At 38.1% G+C, this 25,369-nt stretch overlaps 1 long non-coding RNA gene across 1 annotated transcript in view; it reads left to right on the top strand.

The window, feature by feature from the left end:
• LOC112656718 (uncharacterized) overlaps positions 1 to 18,471 on the top strand; it is a 33,455-nt gene extending 14,984 nt beyond the window's left edge. The window contains exon 2 of the long non-coding RNA XR_003134614.3: positions 17,754 to 18,471. This is a non-coding gene — a long non-coding RNA (uncharacterized LOC112656718). The remainder of the gene's footprint in view (positions 1 to 17,753) is intronic.
• The last annotated feature ends 6,898 nt before the right edge of the window (positions 18,472 to 25,369 follow it).

The following is a 25,369-nucleotide window of genomic DNA, read 5'->3' as shown; positions in this document are numbered from 1 at the left end:
TAATGTAATGTTACATTATTGAGAATCAAGATTTTGTTGTCTTTTTTAGAAAGAATGTTAAATTTTGTTTGTCAGGCAGATGAGATAGTGTGATACTTTTGAGGCTTATTCTTTATCTTTGTTGAAGTGAGTTTTGTGTAGTCCTTACCTTAAGACTAGCTTAACATTATTATTATTATTAATTTTATTCAAATTCAAGTTAGCATATTGTGTGTATTATTAGTTTCAGGGGTAGAATTTAGTGATTCATCAGTTGCATTTAACAGCCAGTGCTAATTAGGTCAAATGCCCTCCAGTAATGCCCATCACCCAATTATTCCACTCTTCCCCCCAACTTCCCCTCCAGCAACTCTGAGTTTGTTGCCTATAGTTAAGAGTTTCTTATAGTTTGCCTCCTTCTCTGTTTTTATCTTTTTATTTTGTTTTTCCTTCCCTTCCCCTATGTCCATCAGTTTTGCTTGGTAAATTCCACATGAGTGAAATCATATGTTATTTGTGTTTCTCTGACTGACTTATTTTGCTCAGCATAATAGCCTCTAGTTCCATCCATGTCATTGCAAATGGCAACTTCTTTATTGATTCATCTGTCGATGGACATCTGAGCTCTTTCCATATTTTGGCTATTGTGTACCTTGCTGGATAGACATTGGGGTGTGTGTGCCCCTTTGAATCACTATTTTTGTGTCCTTTGGATAAATACCTAGTAAGTGCAATTGTTGAGTTGAAGAGTAGTTCTATTTTTAACTTTTTGAGGAACCTCCATATTATTCTCCAGAGTGGACACACCAGCTTGCATTCCCACCAACAGTATAGGAGGAGTATAGGAGTATCTGCATCCTTGCCAGTGTCTGTTATCTTTTGAGTTCTGCTCTAGGATTCTGATGGATTCCTGTATCATATTTAGGTCTTTCATTCATTTTGAATTGATTTTTGTGTATGGTGTAAAAATGTGGCCTAGTTTCATTCTTCTGCATGTTGCTGTCCAGTTTTCCCAACACCATTTGTTGAAGACACTCTTCTTTTCAATTGGATATTCTTTCTTGCTTTGTCAAAGATGAATTTACCATATAGTTGAGGGGCTATTTCTGGGTTCTCGATTCTGTTTCATGGATCTATGTGTCTGTTTTTATGCCGCTACTATGCTGTCTTGATGCTTACAGCTTTGTAATACAGTTTGAAGTCCAGAATTGTGATGCCTCAAGCTTTGGTAGTTTTTTTTTTTTTTCAACATTCCTTTGGCTATTTTGAGTTTTTTCTGGTTCTGTATACATTTCAGAATTATTTGTTCCAGCTCTCTGAAAAATGCTGGTATTATTTTGATAGAGATTGCACTGAATGTGTAGATTGCTTTGGGTAGTATAGACATTTTGACAGTATTTGTTCTTCTGAGCCATGAACATGGAATGTTTTTCCATTTCTTTGTGTCTTCCTCAATTTCTTTTATAAGTGCTCTAGAGTTTTCAGGGTACAGATCTTTTACCACTTTGGTTAGGTTTATTCCTAGGTATCTTAAATTTTTTTGAATTTTTTATTTATTTATGATAGTCACAGAGAGAGAGAGAGAGAGAGGCAGAGACACAGGCAGAGGGAGAGAAGCAGGCTCCGTGCACCGGGAGCCCAACGTGGGATTCGATCCTGGATCTCCAGGATCGCACCCCGGGCCAAAGGCAGGCGCCAAACCGCTGTGCCACCCAGGGATCCCTATTCCTAGGTATCTTATAGTTTTTGGAGAAACTTATCATGCTAGTGGATATCAATAGAAAGCTGGGGTAGCCATACTTATATCAGACAAACTAGATTTTAAACCAGAGACTGTAATAAGAGATGAAGAAGGACACTATATCATAATAAAAGAGTCTATCCAACAAGAAGATCTAACAATTGTAAATATTTATACCCCTAACTTGGGAACAGCCAAAGATATAAATCAATTAATAACAAACTTAAAGAAACTCATTGATAATAATAGTAGGGGACTTTAAAACCCCACTCACAGCAATGGACAGATCATCTAAGCAGAAGATCAACAAGGAAACAAGGGCTTTAAATACACACTGGACTAGGTGGACTTAATAGATATATTCAGAGTATTTCATCCTAAAGCAGAAGAATATATGTTCTTTTTCAAGTGCACATGGAACATTCTCCAGAATAGATCACATACTGGGTCACAAATGTGGCCTCAAGTGGTAAAAAAGATTGAGTTCATACCATGCATATTTTCAGCCTATGAAACTTGAAGCCAATCTCAAGAAAAATCTGGAAGGACCACAAATACATGGAAGTTAAAGAACATTCGACTAAAGAATTAATGGGCCAACCAGGAAATTAAAGAGGGATTAAAAAATACATGGAAGTAAATGAAGATGATGACATGACAGTCCAAAAACCATCCAGGGTGGTCTTAAGAGGGAAGCATGTAGCAATATAGGCCTTTCTCAAGAAGCAAGAAAATTCTCAAACACACAACCTAACCTTTCACCCGAAGACGCTAGAAAAAGAACAGCAAATGAAGCTGAAAGCCAGTAGGAAAAGGGAAATAATAAAGATTAGAGTAGAAATCAATGATATAGAAATAAAAAAGACAGTAGAACAGATCAATGAGACTAGGAGATTGTTCTTTGAAAAATTAACAAGATTGATAAACACTTACGCAGACTTATCAAAAAGAAAAGAGAAAGGACCCAAATAAATAAAATCATACCTGAAAGGGAGAGATCACAACCAGCACCAGAGAAATACAAACAATGATAAGAGAATACTATGAGCAATTATATGCCAACATATTGGGCAATATGGAAAAAAAATGGATGAGTTCCTAGAAATATAAACTACCAAAACTGAAATAGAAAGAAATAGAAAATCTGAACCACTTCGTACCTAGGAAAGAAATTGAATCAGAAATCAAAAATCTCTCAACAATAAGAGTCTGGAGTGAGATGGCTTCCCAGGGGAATTCAACCAAACATTTAAAGAAGAATTAATATCTATTCTTTCTGAAACTGTTTCAAAAAAATAGAAATGGAAGTAAAACTTCCAAACTCACTTTATGAGGCCAGCATTACCTTCATCCCCAAACCAAAAACCCCACTAAAAAGGAAAATTACAGACCAATATCCCTGATGACTATGGATACAAAAATTTTCAAAAGATACTAGGTGATCAGATCAATAGTACATTAAAAGGATTATTCACCATGACTAAGTGGGATTTATTCCTGGGCTGCAAGATTGGTTCAACATCTGCAAATTAATCAGTGTGATACATCACATTAATAATAATAAAAAAAGAATAAGAACCATATGATCCTTTCAACAGATGCCGATGAAACATTTGACAAAATATAGTGTTCCTTCTTGATAAAAGCCCTCCACATAGTAGGGATAGAAGGAACATACCTCAGCATCATAAAGGCCATATATGACCCACAGCTAATAGCATCCTCAATAGGAAAAAACTGAGAGCTTTTCCTCCAACGTCAGGAACATGACAGGGATGTCCACTCCCACCGCTATTGTTCAACATAGTACTAAGTATTTGACTTCACCTCAGGCCCTGATCTTAGGGTCCTGGGATCAAGCCCTACATCGGGCATTCAGTGGAGGTCTGCTTGTCCGTCTGCCCTGCCGCCCCCACTGCCCATCAGCTGCTGGTGTACATGAGCTCTCTCTCTCCCACTTTCTCAAATAAATAAATAACGATTTCAAGTTGGTATCTTGAAATCAGTTGTTGTGGAAGTATTTATACCCACAGAAATTGCCAAACACCAAACATTTCTTAGCCCACGACTGGTTTGGGGGAACAGCAAGGGATGGTGAGGCAGCAGATTAGCAACAGCATGAAGCCATCATCACCCTTAGGCAGAGGAAGGTAATGTTAGCAGAACAGGGGCAGAGGCTTGGCGAAAAGAGCCATCCATGGGGAACGATCTTTATGGAAGAGTTCAGTCACTTCCAGAACATGCAGTTCAGAGGGGAAAGGAGTGGAAAATAAGACCATGATTTCTTTCCACACACTCAAACCCAGTGGCTGAGCACCACCAGTGGTTAAGGGTCAGCCTCCGTGGATAGAGAACATCAGGTTAAGAACAGAGCATAATCTGTGAGAAAGGCAAACAGAGACTAGCCAGTTCGTTATTTAAATATCTGTCAAGACGGAATAAATTACATATTTTGGAACATGTGTTAAAACGAAAGACTACGAAGACCTGAAAAAGAAGGCGGCAGGCCTCTCTGTAGCAATTCCAATAATACATTGTTAAACATGGTGAAAAGTAAGGTATAGAAATGTATGCATATACTGGAAATTTAGTTCAACATAGTTCCTGCAAATTTCATTCCTCCATAGCTGTGATCAGCAAGACCAGTGGTTTGTTTGGGGTCCCCATTTCTGTACTACTTTCTGGAAGGTGTCTCTAGGCAGAAAATCAGGGCAACAAGTAGGAATCATTTTGTTTCCCTGGACTCCCTGTTTTTCCTGGGCTCTCTGTTTTTCAGTGTCTGCTGACAATTACTTAATTGTCTGTGTTGTGGGGAAAGTCAGACTATTTAACCTATCATACCTAGAAAAAAGAAGTCAAAACCACTAATCTTATTAATGAAAACAATCTTTAAAAAATGTATTAGATCACTAGAAGAATACAGATATTTGTTTTTGTTCATTGATATAGAGAAAGTGCTGCAAATACTTGTATTCAAAGAATTGCTCAGTAAATATTTGTTAAATTCATGAATAAATCAATATAATCTATTTTTAAACTAATATGACCTTTGTTATTGATCAAAAAAGGCTAATGATGTGACTGTATTAGCCTATTTATGGACTATGAGCTTTTGATTAGCACTGTTTTTTTTAAATATATTTTTTTGATTAGCACTTTTAAAAACTATTATTAATAATTATTTAAATGCTAAGGAACTTCAAATATTAACTAACCCCTCCCCATCCCAGGTACAGGAATACGTTAAAATAGTGAGTGTGCACACATATGTCACATTATGACATATGTATGTCACATATATGTCTTTTAAGGAAAAGCACAGTGGTGCCTGGGAGGCTCAGTTGGTTAAGCCTCTGCCTTTGGCTCAGGTCATGATCTCTGGGTCCTGAGATGGGGGGCCCTACATTGGGCTCCTTGCTCAGCAAAGAGTCTGCTTCTCCCTCTCCTTCTGACCCTTCTCCCCACTTGTGCTCTCTCTCTCTGTCATAAATAAATAAATAAATAAATAAATAAATAATATCTTTAAAAATAATAAAGTACACATAACATACAGCACAGAACAAAAATGTAAAAAATTTCTTTCTGCCCCTAATTCCTATTCTTTCAATCCTCTTCTCCATAATAATAATAATTTTTTCTTATTTGCCTGTGCATATATGAGTTAAATATACATGTCTAATCCTCCTTTAGTCCCACAAATGATTGGATATTATATATACTAAACCACACCTTTTACTTTCATGTAACTATAAAGAGAATTTAAAGAGAATTAAAATTAATTAATTAAAGAGAATTTCATAAATCATCACATTGTTTTAACAGCTGCTTAGTATTTTACTGAAGACATAGCATCATTTATTTAAAATATTTCCTATTGATGTATATTTAGTTTTTTCCTAGTTATTTACAGTTATAAACAGTGCTATAATCAAGAGCCTTGGATATATGTCATTGTGCTTTCATGTGCCACGGTTCCATCATATAATTGCACAAAGCAGCAATAAAAATGTACCCCAAACCCAGGTAATGAACAAGTAAGCCTTCAATGCAATTGTCCTTTATTGCTATATAATAATTGCATCTCCTAGGTCCAAAGTATTATAATAAAAAAACTTCATACACACAAATTACCCCCAAACATTAACACTGCTTTGTAATACACCCTTACCTCTTCTCAGTGGGCTCTGTATAATAATGTATGGCATTATTATGGTAAAAGTACTTTTTACTAAGAAAATAAATTGGATTCTTGAACTTCTTTGGTCTCTCAATTAGAAAAAAAAAGAAAGCTTCAACCTTTGAGCCTGTGTGTGTGTGTGTGTGTGTGTGTGTGCACGCGCATGCATGCAGGCAAACAAATAAATAAAATTCCTCATATAAATGAAGATCCAGAATCTTGTTTTCATTATCCTCATTTTTTGTCTACTGTGTAATTCATTGAATTAGGTATTTGCATTCAGAAGAGAATTGCATTTGTCTTGCTTTACTTTCTCATTAAGTTGTCTTAGAATGCTACCTCTGACAGAGGAAACTCCTATTCATAATTCTAAAACATATGATAGCCACATGCTGATAGAATTATGGCTACAGGTTTTCCCTAAGAAGAGGAGGCACAAATATTCTTTATATGTTAAAACAAAAATCTGACTCTCCCAAAGAATAATTGTAGGTCATGAAGTCCTTCAAATACTTTTCTTGCTCACCAATTAACATCTTTGTGTATTGAAGGAATTCCCAGTGGAAGCTTAAGACATTATTAAAACAAAGCAGAAGTTTGGATTTTGTAATGTAAAGATACTAGATAGACACATGAGAGCCTGGATGTAGAATAATTCTTAACGACTCACAATTAAAGGTCATTTACTATGACATTGAAAATGTAATTTTCTTAAGGCTTTGATCCTTAATTGTTTTTTTCCTTATCAACACCTGGAGGGTTCCCCAGATTTAATATACTTCAGCATTTCTTTGTAACAACTACCCAGAATGTTGAAAGCAGGTGATTGTAGAAATGTTTTGTGAAGAGAGAGAAGACCCATAGGGCCAGTTCTCTGGGAGACAGTCTGCTGGATTTTGGGTCCAGGTCACAGCACATCTTACCTATGGGGAGAAATATAGGATGGCTACAAAATGAGGGATGAGAGAGACCCAGATTTTTCTGGAACGCCAATGGAGCCACGTGGCTGTAGGAAAAATAAGGTGACATTCCAGGACCTGCTTCTGTTGACATTCCACGTGTAACCTTCACTGACTGGGGTCCGTGGTAGACTATGATTTGACCAGTGCTGTGATGTCCAAATAATTGGAACGTGCTGAACAAAATCTCTCGCCTGACATCCAGCTCTGCTGTAATGACAACTATAAAGAGAAATCTGACAGCAAACCATTGTTATTATTTAGTATTTATGGAATATTAACAGCATGCTGGGTGCTATGAAAAATGAGGAATACAATACTGAGATAGCTTGATGAGTTTATGTTGTCAAGTAAGTAGTGGCAGCTAGAGCATGGAGGCTAGCCTTTGAAAGGGGTGGGCCCCATGCATTGAACTCAGTGGTTTGTTTTTCTTTCTCTTCTCACTCTTTCAGTGTTCTTGGATGTCTCACATCCTACAGCTCAGTGGTTCTTAAACGTGGCTACATATTGGGATCATCCAGGGAGCTTTTAAAAATAACATGGCTGACTGCTTCTCATCCTCAAAGATACTGAAGTAATAGATCTAGAGTGTGTTCTGCGCATCAGTGTTTTTTTAAAGCCCTCTGTGTAATTCCTCTATGCAGCTAAGGTTGTGAATCGCTTTTGTGGTTTTGTTATTATAATTGTTTATTTTTTAATCAACAGCCCTTGGTAGCACTCCAGTTGAAACAACCTTGGTCCCTATTTTATTTTTTTTCCCCTCTTTGTACTTTTTGAAAAAAAAAAAAAAAAAAGAAACAAACACTATTAATCAACCCCTCTTCTACCATAATATTAATGGAAGAGGGCTTTTGCTTTTCTGCCATGTGATGTTTTAATTAGTGTTTTCTGGAGACAATGCCTTTTTTCCTCTCCAAAGCTGTGGGTTTAATAGTGCGGATTTTAAGTGAATTGTTTGGCTGCAAAGTCTCTACTTAATTTGTGAATCACATTCTAGCCCTTACTCTGTTTGCTGGAACAGGCAGGTAAGAAAGACCTCTGTTAAGATCTCCGTGTTGTGCTTCCCAAGCAGCTTCAGGTAATTGTTTTGGATTAGAGAGATGTCCTTCTTTTTTCCAGCTCCTTTACATAGACCCAGAGAGACCAGATCAGGTTACATCTGCTCCCTTGACCACTCTACATCCTTTTCCTTTCTTTCCATTGTCCAAAGAACATATTGGATCATTTGTAGGCTCTAGGATGGCATTCTAAAGGTACTGCTATGTTAGGGTGTGGGCATCCTAAGACATACATACTGAATGTCAGCTTATGTCTAACTCTCATCTTGGAGGAGAAGGTTGGTATAGTAGTTACCTATTACTGTATAAAAGATTATTCCACAACTTATCAGCTTGAAACAACAAACATTTATTGTTATCTCAGTTTCTGAGGGTCAGGAATTCAGGAAATCGTTTAGCTGAGTGGTTCAGGCTCAGGATCTCTCATGAGGTTGTAGTTATCATGTGAAGGCTTGACTGGGGCAGGTGGATCCTCACTCACACGGCTGTAGTCAGGCCTCAGTTTCTTGCTGGCTCTTGGGCATCAGCCTCAGTTTCTTACCACATGGGGCGCTCTGTAATGCTGGACATGATGTGGCAGCTGGCTTACTCCAGGGTGCATATCAAAGACAGAGAGTGAGAGAGAGAGGCCATGATATAAGCCAGAATGACTTTTATAATTAATCTTGAAAATGACATTCCATAATTTCTGTATTTGATTGGTTACACGGACCAACACCTGTACAATGTAGGAACAGACTTTTTCTTATTGTTGTTCTATTACTTAACTTTTTAACTTTTTTAAAGAACAGCTTTATTGAGGCATAATAGATAAGTAGTGTTTAAGTGTACAAACTCATTATTGCTAACATGAGTTTATGCACATGAAATGATCACTAAAATCAAGATAGTGGGCAGCCCGGGTGGCTCGGCGGTTTAGCATCACCTTCAGTCCAGGACCTGATCCTGCAGACTTGGGATGGGGTCCCACATCAGGCTCCCTGCATGGAGCCTGCTTCTCCTTTTGCCTGTGTCTCTGCCTCTCTCTCTCTCTGTCTCTCATGAATAAATAAATAAAATCTTAAAAAAAAAATCAAGATAGTGAATGTATCCATCACCCCTGGTAGTCTTTTGTAATCTCTTCCTCCGATTCTTGCTTGCCCCCACTTCCCCCCCTTCCCTAAACAACTACTAATTTCCTTTCTGTCACTATAGACTAGTTTGCATTTTCTGTAGCAGATGACCTCGACCTCAGCCTCAGTGCTATGGATATTTGGGACCAGATAATTCTTTGTTGTAGAAGACTGTCATGGGCATTGCAGGGAGTTTATCAGCATCCCTTGTCTCCATCCACCAACTGTGTGTAGCACCCTTACCCCCATGACAACAAACAGACATATCACCAGACACTGCCAAATGTCCCTTAGGGGGCAAAACTCACTGTGACTGAGACCCATTGTTCTAGAATTTTATATAAATGGTATCATATGGTATATACTCTTTTCTGTCTTCATTTCCTCAGTATAGTTAGAGATTCATCCCAGGGGAATCCCTTTCATCAGGCTACCTGACCAGAATGACCAGTCTCTGAGAATGAATTTTTTGCTGTCAAAGTAGGTAACATGCAGAGCATTGGGCAATGTAGGAGTCAAAAGTCTTAGAGTCTGATTCTAGCATTTCCACATACTAGCTGTTCCATGTTGATGATGTAAAACTATTTATTTTGCTTACTTTGCAAGATTACTGTGAGGATCAAGGCTGAGCTATATAACACTGAAGTACTAGTGTTTGCTTCCATTTTGGAGAGTCTATGAATTTGATTATTTTTATCAAATAATCTAAACTGTCGTCCAATTTGAAATTTTTATGGAGTGCTTGTATCAATAGAGTTCCTATGTACTGTGACACAAAAATTAGTTTGTTCCCAAAGAATATACAAGACATTGTGGTTAAATAAAACAACAGAAATATAGAAATATGGATGAAGTGCCAATCTGGCAGAGAGAGGAAAGAGTGATGGATACATTCAGGGAAGCACTAATACAAGGATTTCTTGGAGTAGGTAAAATATGGGCTGGATTGTGAAGGATGAATGGGATTTTACTGGGTGGACATTGCAGAAGGGAATCCCATTAGAATGATAAACATGCAAGCAAGGAGGCATAAAATAGTTTGGTATATTTGGAGAACCGTGAGCAGCTTAGTATTGCCGTAGTATGAAACAAGAGATGGCATCTGCATGGTGGGATATGAGCAAAAAGCAAGAATCAACTAACTACAGAAGGAAATATTTTATCATACTAATGAGTTTGGACTTTATTTTACAAATGACAGGAAGCTAGTGAAGGGTTTTAAGCAAGAACTGCAAACTGGTTAGTGTTTTAGAAAGATTGCTTCGGTGCTGTGTGAAGAATTGATTTAAATGCCTGTTTTCATGTCTGAAGTCTGGGGCTTTTTATTTCATCAATATTTCATTGTTTCATTGTTATAAATTAACATGATTCGTGCAATTATGTTTCATTACTAAATGGCAAAAAAAATGACTTCTTAGAGAAGCAATTCCTTAACAATTTTAATTTAAAGAGCCAGTTTAAATATATAGAAAAAGTTTTTTAATAGGACCTTAGTTCAGTCATGACAGTTTGAAACGACTCTCTGACCACATTAAAACATTATAAGTCCCCTGTGGCTGGAAAGTGGGGGGAGCTTGAGACCATGAACGAAACAGCTCCAAATGTAGTGCACATTGACATCTTCTCCTCTAGGGAGAGGTAAAGGAACAAGCTGCCCTTTAGAAATGAGACTCACAGCCTATTCCATATTGAAGAGAGAAATAGGATTTACAAGCTACAAACTCTTGTCTTATTTTCAAAAGGATAAAATTCTCAACTAACAGGGATCTTTAATATTTTATCCTCCTAGACAGATATTGAGACCCCTTTAAGAATCTGCAATGTCCTTTTGTACGTATCCTGGCCTTTCTTTTCCTATTGAATGTCGTGAGATCTCATTTTTCTTAACTGAATGTCATGTCACCCCCCCTCCTCCTATACTGATCACAAAGCAAATCTGTGCTCAGTATCAACCAAAGCCTGTCATGTAGAAGTGTTAGGGAACTGGAGCACCATCCCTTCTTTCATTGCTTCTTACTTCCTCCATGGCAATTCATATAAATAGCAAAGTCTTGTTTTTATGTTCTGAGCCTGGATTGACTTTTCTACAATAGTACTGATTAAGCATATGGTGTATGGGGCCCTTCGTTCTCCTGGAATGGAAAACTGAGACCAGAGAAAGGGAATTAGGATGAGAGAGAGAAAAAATGAGAGGAAAAAAAAAAAATCTGGGTATGTAGGAATGAAACTTAGCCAGACCTGAATTATTGGCTGGCTGAGGGATATTCCTGGAAGCTTGACTTTTCTTTAATAAGTTTCTCAGTAAACACTTAGGATCATGTTGCATTACTTTGTTGTGTCTGTTGAGTATATAAACATAGACTGAGCTTGTGGGGTGGGGGTGAGTGGGTAAGGGAGAAACTAGAACCCAGAGCAGCCTGTGGAGCTGGTTCTCCAGGGCTGCCATCCCCACCCTGTCCGTGGCAGAGTTCCCTGTGTTCTGAGCTCCAGTGCCTTTTGCCCTCCTTGGGTAGGGACGCAGAATCCTGACCCTTGGACGGCCTTGGCCGTGGCTCCATGCTGCTGCCTCCTGTGTGGAGGTGCCTAACTGGTGTTAAGCGTCCAGAGGTGTGGCCGCTCCTGAAGGTGGGATGGAGAGAGGCCTTGAAGTCCGTGTCCTTCCAGTCTGGTTAGGGACTTACTTTTGACCTCAGCAGTGGTCCCCTCCATGCTTCTTGGTTCTTTGTAACATGAAATTAATTTGAACAAAACTGACTGTGTTAAACTGTGTATTTAAAGCTATTGTATTAAGCATCTTTCTGGTACATAAAAAATATGTCTTCATTGGAGATCATGAAGGCACTACTATTTTTGTTTGGATAATGAGATGTCCTTATTTTTCCTCTGTACTGTTGTCGTTTCCTCTGTACTGTTGTCATTTTTTTGTGCGGGTCCCTCGACTATTTTAATTTATTCTTTCATTTGTTTATTTGTTCATTTCTTCAACAAGAATTATTGAATTCCTCATCTACACTAGATACTGTGCTAAGAACCCAAAATGAGAAAGACACTGTACGTGCCTTGTCCTCATGAAGATGTGAGTCTGCTCAACCGTGAACCATATACTTAAATGTATATGATACTTTATCTTGTTTATTCATTATTTAGACCCTTAAAATATAGTGTTATTTATTCATGTGGATGGTTTTAAGCACGGATCAACTCAAACCAGATGTCCCAAGAATTCAGTGAGAAGGCATTTGAAAGACATCATTCAGTACTGTATTTAAATACCTTTTGGGGCAGCCCTGGTGGCTCAGCGGTTTAGCGCCACCTTCAGCCCAGGGCTTGAGCCTGGAGACCTGGGATCGAGTCCCACATTGGGCTCTCTGCATGGAGCCTGCTTCTCTCTCTGCCTGTGTCTCTGCCTCTCTCTCTCTCTCTCTGTGTCTCTCATGAATAAATAAATAAAATTTAAAAAAATTAAATACCTCTTGACCATGACCAGATGGTCCAAGTTGTCTATGCCAGTGCTTAAGGACATAGGTTCCAGGTTCAAGCAGCAGGGTTCACATCCTACTTCCTATATTTAGGAACATAGAAACTGAGCTACTTAACCTTTCTGTGTCTTGATCTTTTCATCTTTAAAAGGAAATTATAATAGAACCTACCTAGGAGGGTTCTTATGCACAATGGAGATGTTTGTAAATTGCTTACCACAGTGTTTCACACATAGTAATTTCTCAACAAAGATAAACTATTATTGTGGGATCTTAAATGAGGCTGCCATCTGTTCATATTTTTTATTAGCACTTACTAAATTGCACTTTAGTAACTATAGTTATTTGCTTAAATGTCTCACTTACTCAATGGTGAGGTTTCCAAAAACCTTAGTCTTTACTGTATCTTAATGTCACAGTGCTTCCCATCATTGTTCACGTCAAGGCAAACACCATGAATCCTGATCCTCTAGTGACACACCACAGAAATGAAGAAGCCTAATTTGTCTGGAAGTGGCCAACCTATGAGTTCTAAAGACTCCATGCTCTGTCCATCTTTCCTGAGGGCTGAGAGCATCAATCTTTCAGAGCACAGACATGGTAGCAAGTAGGTTGGAAAGCTCTGGCCTCTCTCAGTGCTCATCATGGCGGTAAGCAGAGAATAGTCAGTAACTGTTCTGCTGATTTTTCACCCCCTGTATTGATTGAAAAGACTTCTCCTCCCGGCTCTATTCTTGTGCTCTAAAATTTAAATGCTCTTTTTCTGCTTTCTGCTTTTTGTTTTTTGAGTGTAAGTCTTCTGAAATCTTAAGCTTCTTTCCCAAAACTTCCTCCACAGGAAGTGTGATGCCTGTGCAGATGCCTTGGGGTTTCCAAAGTGGTTTAGGTCCTCAGTTTGCTACCTAATTACCAATTACTTACATGTACATAACAATTTTATAATGAGATCATCAGGAGCAAGATATAAGGATACACAATATCAAGGTACAAAGTTCTATCTACCATAGCTTAAAATTTTATGGTAATTGTTAAAGAGAGATGCCTATTTTCCTGATTCTCTGTAGTTTATGGAGAGGGCTTTTCTTAAGTATTGAAGCCTCTTACCTCAAACATTAATTTTTGCCATGTGGGTGGGATGAGCTAACTACTTGGTAGATAAAAGGCATCAATTCACAACTTTCTATTAGGTCAAACTAATATAAAAAGTTCTTAGGCACGGAGGGTGCTTTCTTTTGCTGCTATTTTTCCTCCTGAAGAGTGCTAGGCAGTGATCCTTATGACGTGTATACATTCTTAGATTCAAACTCTTTGCCACAGTTTTTTTGCTTCTGTTTTTAAGAGATTTTATTTATTTATTCACTAGAGACACACAGAGAGAGGTAGAGACACAGGGAGAGGAAGAAGCAGGCTCCCTTACAGGGAGCCCGATGTGGGACTCTATCCCATGACCCCGGGATCACGATTTGAACCAAAGGCAGATGCTCAACCACTGAGCCACCCAGGTGCCTCTGTTTGTTTGTTTGTTTGTTTGTTTGTTTGTTTGTTTTAGAGAGAGAGTTGGGGAAGGAGCAGAAGGAGAGAGAGAAAGATAATCTTAAGCTGGCTCCATGCATCCATGGAGTATGATGCAGGGCTCCATCTCACAACCCTGAGATCATGACCTGAGCTGAAATCAAGAGTTGGATGCTTAACCAACTGAGCCACCCATCCAGGACCCCCGACTCAAACTTGTTCTTAGGTAGGCTGTTTCATGGTATAAACCAGGGGGAAGGTTGGGGCAGGATGTTTTAACAGTTGGTTCTTACAGTAAGCCACTGCTTTATTAGAAATCAGGTTGACATTATGACTTCCATTTATCTAATTACTGTATCTGTATCTCAGTCAGTTCTGAATTTAGGCAGAAGAACAGGATTGTCATTTATTAGTCCTTCTAAAGTGCCAACAGTAGTCAATTGCTATTTATTAGTATTCAATCTCGATTTTTTAAAAAAAGTCTTTAAAATAGAAGTGATACATAAATATCATAAAATATTTCTACCAGGGATCCCTGGGTGGTGGCAGCGGTTTGGTGCCTGCCCTTGGCCCAGGGCGCAATCCTGGAGACCCAGGATTGAATACCGTGTCGGGCTCCCTGCATGGAGCCTGCTTCTCGCTCTGCCAGTGTCTCTGCCTCTCTCTCTCTCTCTCTCTCTGTGTCTATTATGAATAAATAAATAAAATCTTAAAAAAATTTTAAAAAAGACTAATTTCTCATATTTAAAAAATAAATAAATAATTTCCACCATACACATGAATAATGTAAAACATAAAATTCTCTCTCCTTCCCCTTATCCTTCTTCACAAAGTTAACCACTACTAACATTTTTGTGAATCTTTAGAAAAGAAAAAAACACATGCTTACATAGGGGTTTTTATGTGCTTTAGAAAATGTATACAAAACTTTGCGTTTGGCAACAATCTCTTAGATATGACACCTAAAGTGGAAGTCATAAAAGAGATAGATTGTGCTTTAAAATGAACGACTTTTGTGGTTCAAAGGACATCATCAAGGTAGTGAAAAGATGGCCTGCAGAATGGGAGAAGGTATTTACGGTTCATGTATCTGATTAGGGACATGTATTCAAAATATATGAATATATGACCACAAGTAATAGAAGTCAGAGGACCCAACTGAAAAATGGGCAAAGAATCTGAGCTGACATTTCTCTGGAGAAAATATGTGGGTGGCTCATAAGCACATGAAAAGAAGCTCAACTTTCCTAGTCATTAGGAAAATGCAATTAAGACCGAAATGAGACGTCACCTCACACTCAGTAGGATGGGAATAAAAGGAGCAAATATTGGTGAGGATGTGGAGAAATTGGAACACTCATGTGTGCCGGTGGGATCGTAAAATGCAACCACTTTGGAAAGCAGTCTGACAGGTCCGCAAAATGTTAAACATAGAGTTACCATATGACCCAGTAATTCTACTTCTAGATATATACTCAAGGGAAATAAAAACATATGTCTACACAGAAACCTGTACACTAACGCTCATAGAATATTTATCTGTAACAACCAGAAAGTAGAAAAAATCCAGACGTCCATCAACAGACAGCTGGATAAATAGAATGTAATATATCCATACAATAGAACATTATTGGGCCATAAAAGGAAACGTGGTGCTGATATATGGTAGGCCTGGATGAACCCTGAAAACACCCTAAGTGAAAGAAACCAGTCACATAAGAGCACAGATCACATGATGTCATTAATATCAGATGTTCAGAAGAGGCAGATCTATAGAAACAGAAAGTAGTTTAGTGTCTACCTGTGTCTGGGTGAGAGAGAATTGTGAGCGAGTATTAACGGGTGCAGACTTACATTTTGGGATAATGAAAAGATTCTATAATAAGATTATGGTGATAGGTGTACAACTTTGTAAATACACTTAAATAGCAGAAGCGTACAATTTAAATAGGTAAACTTATGTATATTATATCTCAGTAAAGTTGTTAGAAGGAAAGAAAAATGTTTGCATATATAATCAGGTAATACACACCTGCACCCTAGCTTTTCATTTAATGCAGCTTAGGTTACTTTTTTTCTCCTATAAGAATATATAAAATTGCATATGTTTTAAAATGGTTATATAATTAGGGCACCTGGGCGGCTCAGTCGGGTAAGTGTCTTCCTTTGGCTCAGATCATGATATCAGTGTCCTGGGATTCAGCCCTGGGGGTGGACTCTCTCCGCTCACTCCACTACTGCTACTCCCTCTCCCTCTGCCCTTTCCCCTCCACTCCTGTGTGTGCTCTCTCTCTCTCTTTCTCTCTCAAATAAATAAATAAAATCGTTTTTTAAAAAATAAATGGCTATGTAATGTTCCAAGTTTGAGGACACTTGATGGTTTTCTGTAATTTGAATTTACATTCTAGAGTTTCTTCAAGTTAAAAGGAGTCTTGTTTTTGGCCTGTCCGTATCCTACAAATGACCATAATTAGAGGATTAGAAGCACTTAGAACTGATAGAGCAGAGCATTAGGGAAAAGAAAGAAATAGGTTTTGTCTCTGCTGATGAGACCAGGAGTATTGGAGAGGAAGTTGAACAGCTGCAGGCTACTCACTGCTCCCTTAGTATGTTTTCTTGTCTGACCATGTAGTTTCTTAGATATTAAAATTTGCGCCACCCAGTCTGCCCCAGTATGATGAACTCCCTCAGAGTAAACTCCATGCACTTGTGTGAGTGATGATTTTGCTTTTTGATTAGACCTGCTTTGCATTTCTTTGTGGAAGCATATAGGTCTTTAATATTTTATATCTCATTTTAATATTTTTGCTGCCTTTCCTATCTCAGGCCTGTGAGCTTATTTTTATTCATAATTGAGTCCTTGAAGGTGATAACTATCTTTTCTTTTATAAATATTTAGAAATATATTTTGCTGTTGGTTTCTGATAAGTCCCTTTATCAGGTTAATGATATTTCTTCTATTTTGTGATGAATAGTTTTTTTTTAAAATCAGGAATGGATGTGGAGTATTACCTGACTTGTGGGGACATCCATCACAATGGTTGCATATGTATTTATTTTTTCTCTCCTTTAATCCGTTCATGTGGTGAATTGCATTAATGCATTTCCTAATCTATTTTCAATCAGTCACTTGGCATTCATTTCACACATATTTATTTAGTGCCTTCTACATGGCAGATGCTGCTCTGAGCAGCAGTGATACAGTAATAGGCAAAACAGACTTTATTCTTTAAAAACATAGTTAAATGCAATCTTTTAACATTTAAACGTTTTACATTTATATTTGAGAATTTATCTTGAGAAATATTAAAATGTACACATAAAGATATCTAATAAAGGATGATTATTATAACATTGTTTATAAACATTAACATGTCCATTCATAGAGAGTTGAAATATATTTTGGTTTCTCCACAGTATAGAATAATAAGTAGTAGTTCAAAAGAACCAGGTAGCTCAAACATAAAAAGATTTTTTGAAAAGTTGCAGGATTTATGTATATGTGGTTTCATGTCATTTTTGTAAAAATGAAAAAAAAAATCCCACCTCTCTGTGTGTTCACTTTATATAGGCATAAAAAATATCTGGAAGGATGTGAAATAAACTATTTAACAGTGGTTTGCTTTGGGATATAAGCTGAGGGGCGGGAAGCATGAGGACAGATTTTCATTTTTTCAGTGTATAACTTTTGCATTGATTCCTTTTCCTTTTTTTCTTTTTTCTTTTTTTGCAACAGGCAGATATCATTGTCGTAACTGCAAAAGGAAGAAAAGCAAGAGTCAAGTTAAGAATTGGAAAGAGGGTATATAAGAACATTTTGAACGTGACCGTGGGTTAATGCTCAATTACAAGCAATAGAACTATCGTAGCTGGTTTTAAGCAGAATGGGGTTTTTACTATGTATGAGAGATTATCAGAAAAATTATTATTGCAAAAGCCAAAGGAACAGGTGGTAAGTGAAATTCCCAGGAACGGTTCCTGGTCCCAGAATCATACTGTCTCCCTTGTCACCAGTGCAGTTGCTACAACTGCTGCAAGAGCCTGCTGAGGCAGGAGGCTGGAGAGAACACAGCGCAGAAACACATGGCTTCTGTGATTGGCCTCCATCTGTACCCCACAACCTGCCTCTCCCCCAATTCACCTCACTTTCAAGTTCTAGCCTCATCTGAGGGCATCTGATTAGCAGAACTTAAGTCTCATCTGGACCCCTGGCTGCAGAGGACTCTAAAAATACGATGTTCAGCTTTCCAAACCCTACACCGTAGGCAGATGTACTTGAAAGAGGCTGGCATGGCTATTAAGCAGGGAAGCCACACACAGTATCTACCACGACCAGCAAATAGCTTGCTTTTCAAATACAAGAAATAACTGTTTACACTGGCAAGATCGTTTTTGCATTGTATAAGAAATATATATTTATGGTAGAAAACCGAGAATAAAAAAAAAAAAGAAAACTGAGAATATAAGCAAGCACAGATAAGAAAAAGGTAAATACAAATGATCTGAAATCCTACCATCCATTGGTAATATTTTCAAGTATGACTTTTCAAACCCCTATACACACAATCGCCCCAAATGCCCCTACACTTTAAAAACTTTAGAATCCTTTGGCACATTGACAGAGTCTGTTTCTAATGTGTAGCAAAGCTTGATGCAATGTTTAAAAAGTGAAGCTAATTAAAAATCATAAAACATGTATTGACTTAATAACTTAATTTAAAAACTCATTGAAGTAATAGACACTGAGTTTAAAAAAAAACAAAATTCACCATTAAGTCATTTTCATCAAGTCAAAATAGGCTATCTTTCTTCATTTTAATGAACTTTAATTTTTGACTTAATAAGGGTTTGTTTTTAATTAACTTTTTTTTTTTTTAAATTTCGAAGAGCATCCCTTAATACCTCTTCTCCCCAATATGAGGGAACTTCTGTACTCTTTCCTGTTTTAAAACAATGGAAAGAACTATCTAGATCAGTCATTAACTGACCACATGACCCACACAAGCCATAAAACCTCTCAACAGCTTTGGCTTCAGTGTTTGTAAACTGAAGAGGTGGAACTAGGCTCTTGGGTCCAGATCTGTGCGACTAAGCATTCTGTGAAGAGATTTCCATCCTTATGTAAAAGTTTCAGCCTACAGAATCCAGACTTTGATGTCTGGACCTGTGTCTCATGGACCAGGTGACCTTGAGCTCATTATGAACTGCTTGATGCCTGCATTTATGAATCTGAGCCCTGAGATTAAAAGTAGCTCCTACCTACTTCCTGGAGGTTGACAAGCCTGCCAGCTCCCTTGCAGCAAATGTCCTATATACATATTATAACTAATTAAATAAGGACAGTAATGTGGTCCAAGAGATAGCTAAACGGTTTCGGTGTAAATTTTAACCTTGAGATGCCTCTGTGAGATATAAGAGCAACAACGACAAAATTTCAAGATAACAAAGAGCATAAGAATTTATTTCAGATAATGAATGGATGAAAGGATCATTCCAAGTGAAAAGTTTACCTGGCCATATATATTTCTCTATCTGTAAATCTACCAATCTAGTGACTCATGTTCCCTATATCTACATGTATCTGGAGGAGTTTCCATAAGTTAAATGTGCTTACCTCTGGGGATGTGCCCTTGTAGTAAATGGTGGATTCTGGGATTGGCAAAGAAACAGGGTGACCTAGTCCCAGGTGAAGCTTTCTGAGGATGTTATGGGACCATATTGATAGACTCTGGTTTTTCACTGTCTCCAGTCCCACCCCCAAATCTTTTTTACAATCTCGTTTTAATTGTTTTCTCAAACACAGCTCTAATATTTGCAGTCCCTTTCTCAATAATCACAAGTGCCTATGCATCCCTAGCATATGAAAACAAAATAAATTAAAAAACAAACACAAAAAAATCCTCCGAAGTCTTTAAGTGGCTTTTCAACGCCTCCTTGTCTGTTCCCCAGCCTATCTTTCCAAACTTATTCTTCCTTCTACAATCCTTTCCTGTCCTGCTTTTTACCTCTACTCATGCCAGTGCCCTACACTGCCCTTCTTCATCCCCTCTACACATCCATATCCTTGTCATTTAGGATTCAACTCAAACCCCTAGGAAGCTGTTCCCAATTCTGTTTCTTGAAATACTATACCTTCCTCTCAGATCCCATAACACTCCATCTTTTCTTCTCTTGGCCACTTGCTACCTTTCAAGTGTATTGTGGTTATTTGTGCTCTCTGGGAGCCCAGCCATAAACACATTCTGTCTCTGAACTGACTCTGTTTTCCATTGTAGGCTTGTAATAAGTATGTGCTGGTAAAGAATTGGACCCAACATTTTTCTGGGTTAGATTCCACCAGGGTAGCTATATGGTGGCTGCCTATTGAACTTAAAAAAAAAAAAAGAATTAACTTCCCCAGGCCACAGAAGTACCATTTAGTGCTATAATTTATTAAATCACCCTCTACTAGCTCAGTTATTTTCTTGAAGATGAGTTGCCCATAGTTAACACTGCACTGTCTTTTTGGGGGATTATGAGCTCTTTCTTGGTGCTAGCCCCTAAATCCACATGGATGATTCCAAAGCTAGAAAATAGTAAAGTAGTTTATCATGGCTTTTGAAATCACAGGCAGTGGAATAAATTTTAAACTTCTTATCACATTTTCCCTACTTTTTCTGCTCTGCCTCTTGCCCCTCTGATTTATTTGTTTATACTTTTTTTTTTCTTACACAGGTTGGCTCTAGGCTATTTTTTAGAGTGATTCCATTGGGGTAGCTGCCAACTTCTATTAATGACAACCTGTGAGTGCTTGAGGTGGTGGGTGGGAGCTTGCTGAGAAAGAGGCAGGGAAGGTGTTTTTGTTTTTGTTTCTGGGGAGCGGAATGTTTTATCAAGGATAGTGGAAGACCAGATTGCCTTTCCCCAGAGTTGTATCAGCCATCCACCCCCACCCTGTGTGGATAGCCTGAATCAATAAAGGAATCCTAAAATCCACAGATGACCACGAAATGACCAATATAAAATTTCTCCACTCAGCAACATAAAGTTTCAAAGTAGAAGGTAGGAAAGAATAAAGAAAGCAACATTTCTTGAACAACTAGGTTTATGATCTGAGATTTGGACCCATTACATCTATATCATATATGCCACTCTTAGATGATTTTGTTTGGTTATTCCACATCCAATAAATTCTGGCCCTCTCTAATTATGTTGAATTTCTAAACTGAAGAGCTGTGATTAAGTCTCTGGATAATGATGATTTCACTAGTGATATGCTATTCTTGGAAACATTTTCTGAGTAGCCTTATAATCTTTCCTTAGCCTTTGACTTTATCACCATGGCTCTTTTATATTACTACAGGACATATTAATGGGGAGAGAGGAAGAATGGCATTGATGTAGGCATGGTGACATAGGGATGGTTTGTTCTGGCTGTACATGTAGTAAAATTTTAAAAGAAGCTTGTATTTCTATAGTTACAAATTTAAAGATTCTATGATTTTAATGAAAAATAATATTTAAAATTTTTGTTGAATGGATATATGCAACTGCTTCCAAACTGTTTCCACAGAGTTAGGACTGGATATTCTTAAGAAAAAATACTTCTTTTTTTCTTATAGTCAAAGAACTAATATGAAATAATGTAGGAAAGTTGAAAAAGGAGGAAATGTGCAAAAGAAAATAATGCAACAATACGTAAAACAGTACTCCCCCCCCCCTTGTTTTTTTTTTTTATCATTGAGTTTCAGCAGAATCTTGTAAGGCTAAGAACAATTCAAAAGGTTTGGGACGCCTGGGTGGCTCAGAGGTTTGGCACCTGCCTTCGGCCCAGGGTGTGATCCTGGAGACCTGGGATCAAGTCCCATGTTGGGCTCCCTGCATGGAGCCTGCTTCTCCTCCCTCTGCCTGTGTCTCTGCCTTTCTCTCTTTGTGTGTGTCTCTCATGGATAAATAAATAAAATCTTAAAACAAAAACAAAAACCCCAAAAGGTTTCATACCCTACAGTCCAAAGTGAGATATGGACCTACTAGGAGTTGGAGGAATCAGTCAGCAGCGTTAATCCAGAGTGATCTTTCATGTCGACAGCATAGAAGAACTGAGTTGCTTTTTCTTCACTGTAGCTAAGTGAGACCAGGGGCATCAGAAAACTTATGTGGAGGACTTGACAGTCATCCCCTGGAATTTGGTGAGCTCAGAACTGGGGCCTGATTATTTCCCAGAGAAATTCTAAGACTGACCAGAGACACTGGGAGCGAGCTGCACTTCCTTTGACAGTGGGATGAAGATGTTTCTTTCTTGGAGACCAGACCACATTGAAAGGAGTAGCTTGGGATTATATTGAAATAGATTATCCAGACTCCATCTGAAAGGACAATATGACTCCAACCCAGTTGTGGAGTGCTCGAAGTTCAGGGCCATGGCCGTGTCAGAAATGGGTTGGAGGAGAAATTTTGAGGATTTGAGAGAGAGCTATAGTCAGAGGTACTCAGGGATGAATATCTGAGGAATTTGCAAAGATCTCTATGAAAGAAAGAGTCAGTTCTGGGCTGCCATTTCCAGAGGGCCTCATCACCTGATTACAGGTAAGTCATTGGGAAAAAACCTTCTCTGTACCTTTACATCTCCTCACCCTTCACTCTCAGCCCACTTTCAAGTCACCCACTTCAGCAGCCAGGTTGTGGAGGATGCAAAGAGAGAAGAAGCTGGGCTGCCAATCCTTTTCCATCATGCAGGATTTGAGCTAAAGTAAGATAAGAATTACTGGTCATTATATATAGAGAGAATGTTGGATAAGAATTTGGAGTTTTAATATTACACCTGACTGGAGTTGTGTGATTCTTAGGCTGGACTGGACATTTTGTCCAGAGCAAGAAACTGTTCCTCTGTTATTTAAGAGTTACTAGAAAAAATTATGGGAACTCTATGAAATTCCAAACTCATAGAGTGGATTCCTAGAAGCAATACAGAGAAAACATGGTTGGTTTTTGCTTGCTGTTACATTGTCAATCACCTGAGATACCAACCACCCAAAGATAATCCGTGCATCTTGGTTTCTTTCTTATCAGGCTTTTTCTTTGCCTACATACTTTTCGTAAAAACAAAATTGGGGTCATATTCTGTTGATTACAGTGTATGTTTCACATTTATTTCCCCTAATCCTTTATTAAAGTCTTTTTAAAAAGTTAGACAACAATAATGAAGTCCTTTAAGAAAATAAATTGGGGTGAATCTGGAAGAGGTAAGTCACTTTAATGCTATTAATTTCCTGTAAGGGTCAAGGCAATTGTGTAATTGCAGAATGACTATCATTAGAGACTATTACAGTGCTTTGCAAATCAGTTAGTTTTACTTGCTGCATTTTGTTGACAGAACGAGTCACTGCAGCATATGAGAGTTTCACACTCCATTTCAGTTCCAAGTAGAACTCAAAGTGTGTGAGTCCCTGGTCTGTCCCCTTCACCATGAGTCATCAGTCTGTGTTGAAGTATCAGAAAACACCTGGTAATTGCAGCAAGACAACAATCTTGGCACTATTTCATTAATTATGTCTCCTTCTCAGCTGGCGCTTTTATTTCTGGAATGTTTTGTCTTCCTTGTGTAGACTTCATGCCCCCTGGGCAGGGACCACATTTTGTATTTTGTCTTGTCTTGAGCTATTGCCTAACAAATATTGAAAAATAATTTGAAAAATGGATTTGGTTCACTTGGAATTCATCTACAGAAATTGACAATGCCACAGGTATTTTTCTGCCTCTTGTCTTACAACATAATATGCTCCAAAGTTTTAGTTTGTCCAGCATCTCCTTCTATCAGGGGCAGGTGGGCAAAGAATTCATGACTTCTTTCTATATGAGAATGCCAGATAGTAAGAATATTCAAAATCAGAAGTGACTACCTCTTTTAACCAAGGTGTGACTGAGAAATACTGGCAAAGTTGCTTTTTTCCCTATCACAGTTACAATTTGATAGCCTATGATAGGATTGTTGTATTTGGCTTATACATTTTCAAAGTTGAATAAATTGATAATATGTATGAACCAAGAGGCTCACATAAAAATGTAAGATAAAACAAAAAAGAGCTGGAAACTCCAGGTCCATATTCCTGCATGGCAATAATCAGCTGATACACTTTTTTTTTTTTGGATAGGGCATGGACACTCCATAATGCTCTAGTCCCACCACTCCTTAATGTTTACCAATTCTGCAGCAATATATTATCATTTAGCATTGCTTGCAAGTTTTTTTCCCCCTATATCCAGCCTACTTTAATCACCAAATAGCTTGCCTTACCCCTGTAGGCATTTTAATTTTCCAAGCTTTGCTCTCACCCATATGGTCTTCCTGATTTGCGTGTTTGGTAATTATGAGGTACTATCTAGGTATCGAATCAGTCATTGGCATCCCTGAATGGTGCTGATGAAGAACCCCTAAGTCAATGAGATCACAAAAATGTTGATTTTGAAAAAAGCATCATAAAATGACTTGAAAACACTATCTTTCAAACTCCTAAGAAAATAAAAACAGATTCCATCTTGAAGCAATGGCATTGTTACCATGCTCTGGAAAGCACGTGGTGCACCATGCAATTGTCATTGAGTTAGGATGCATACCTCCAGATTCCAGGTAGAACCCATCCAGAAAGAGGCACCTGTCTGTCTGGATGGCTCTCTGGTTGATAAAATGATGCTATGCTTTGCTTAAGTCATTGTTTATTTAAGTGGTTGGAATTTTGTATTTCTTTTCAAATTCCAACTGTCAGGAGGACTAGATGTCTTCCTAATGGTCTTATGAAAGCTAAGCTAATCAGTCATCCCCAGGTCCCTGAAAATTATGCTGTAGATCAGTTACTCATTCTGCCAGTTTAACTTTTCATTAGGAAGTGTAGACATTACTTCAGAATTTTAAGTGAGTTTAGATTTTAGAGGTAAAGTTTGTGTTTCATTCTTTGCCAGCCTCTTCCTCTTCTAGTGACTTCTATCTCCGTAAATTACCTGTCTATCCGGTTGATCAAGTTAGACATCAGGGAATCATCTCGACAGTTTACTTACCCCCACCAACCAACCTTATCCATTCAAGTCCTGCTGATTCTACTTCTTAAATACTCCTGATTATTCTGCTTTTCTCTTTAACTATTTATGCTCTCCTGGTTCAAGTCACCAACCTTTCTAGAAAAACCTCCCAACTCGTCCCCTAGCAACCTCTCTTGACCTTCTGCAGACCAGCCTCTACAGGACAACAGTGGCTCCCCATTGCCTTCAGGACAAATGTTACCATCATTAAGGTGTCTCCAAGATGCTTCACCACGTACACTGGCTAGGATCTCCATTGTCTTCCCAGAATCCTTATCTTTTTTCACCACCTCCATACTA

This window comes from Canis lupus, chromosome 37 (genome assembly GCF_003254725.2).
Source record: "Canis lupus dingo isolate Sandy chromosome 37, ASM325472v2, whole genome shotgun sequence".
Taxonomy (NCBI): Eukaryota; Metazoa; Chordata; class Mammalia; order Carnivora; family Canidae; genus Canis; species Canis lupus.
The sequence above is the reverse complement of the archived record's forward strand: the minus strand, read 5'-3'. Positions and strand labels throughout refer to the sequence as shown.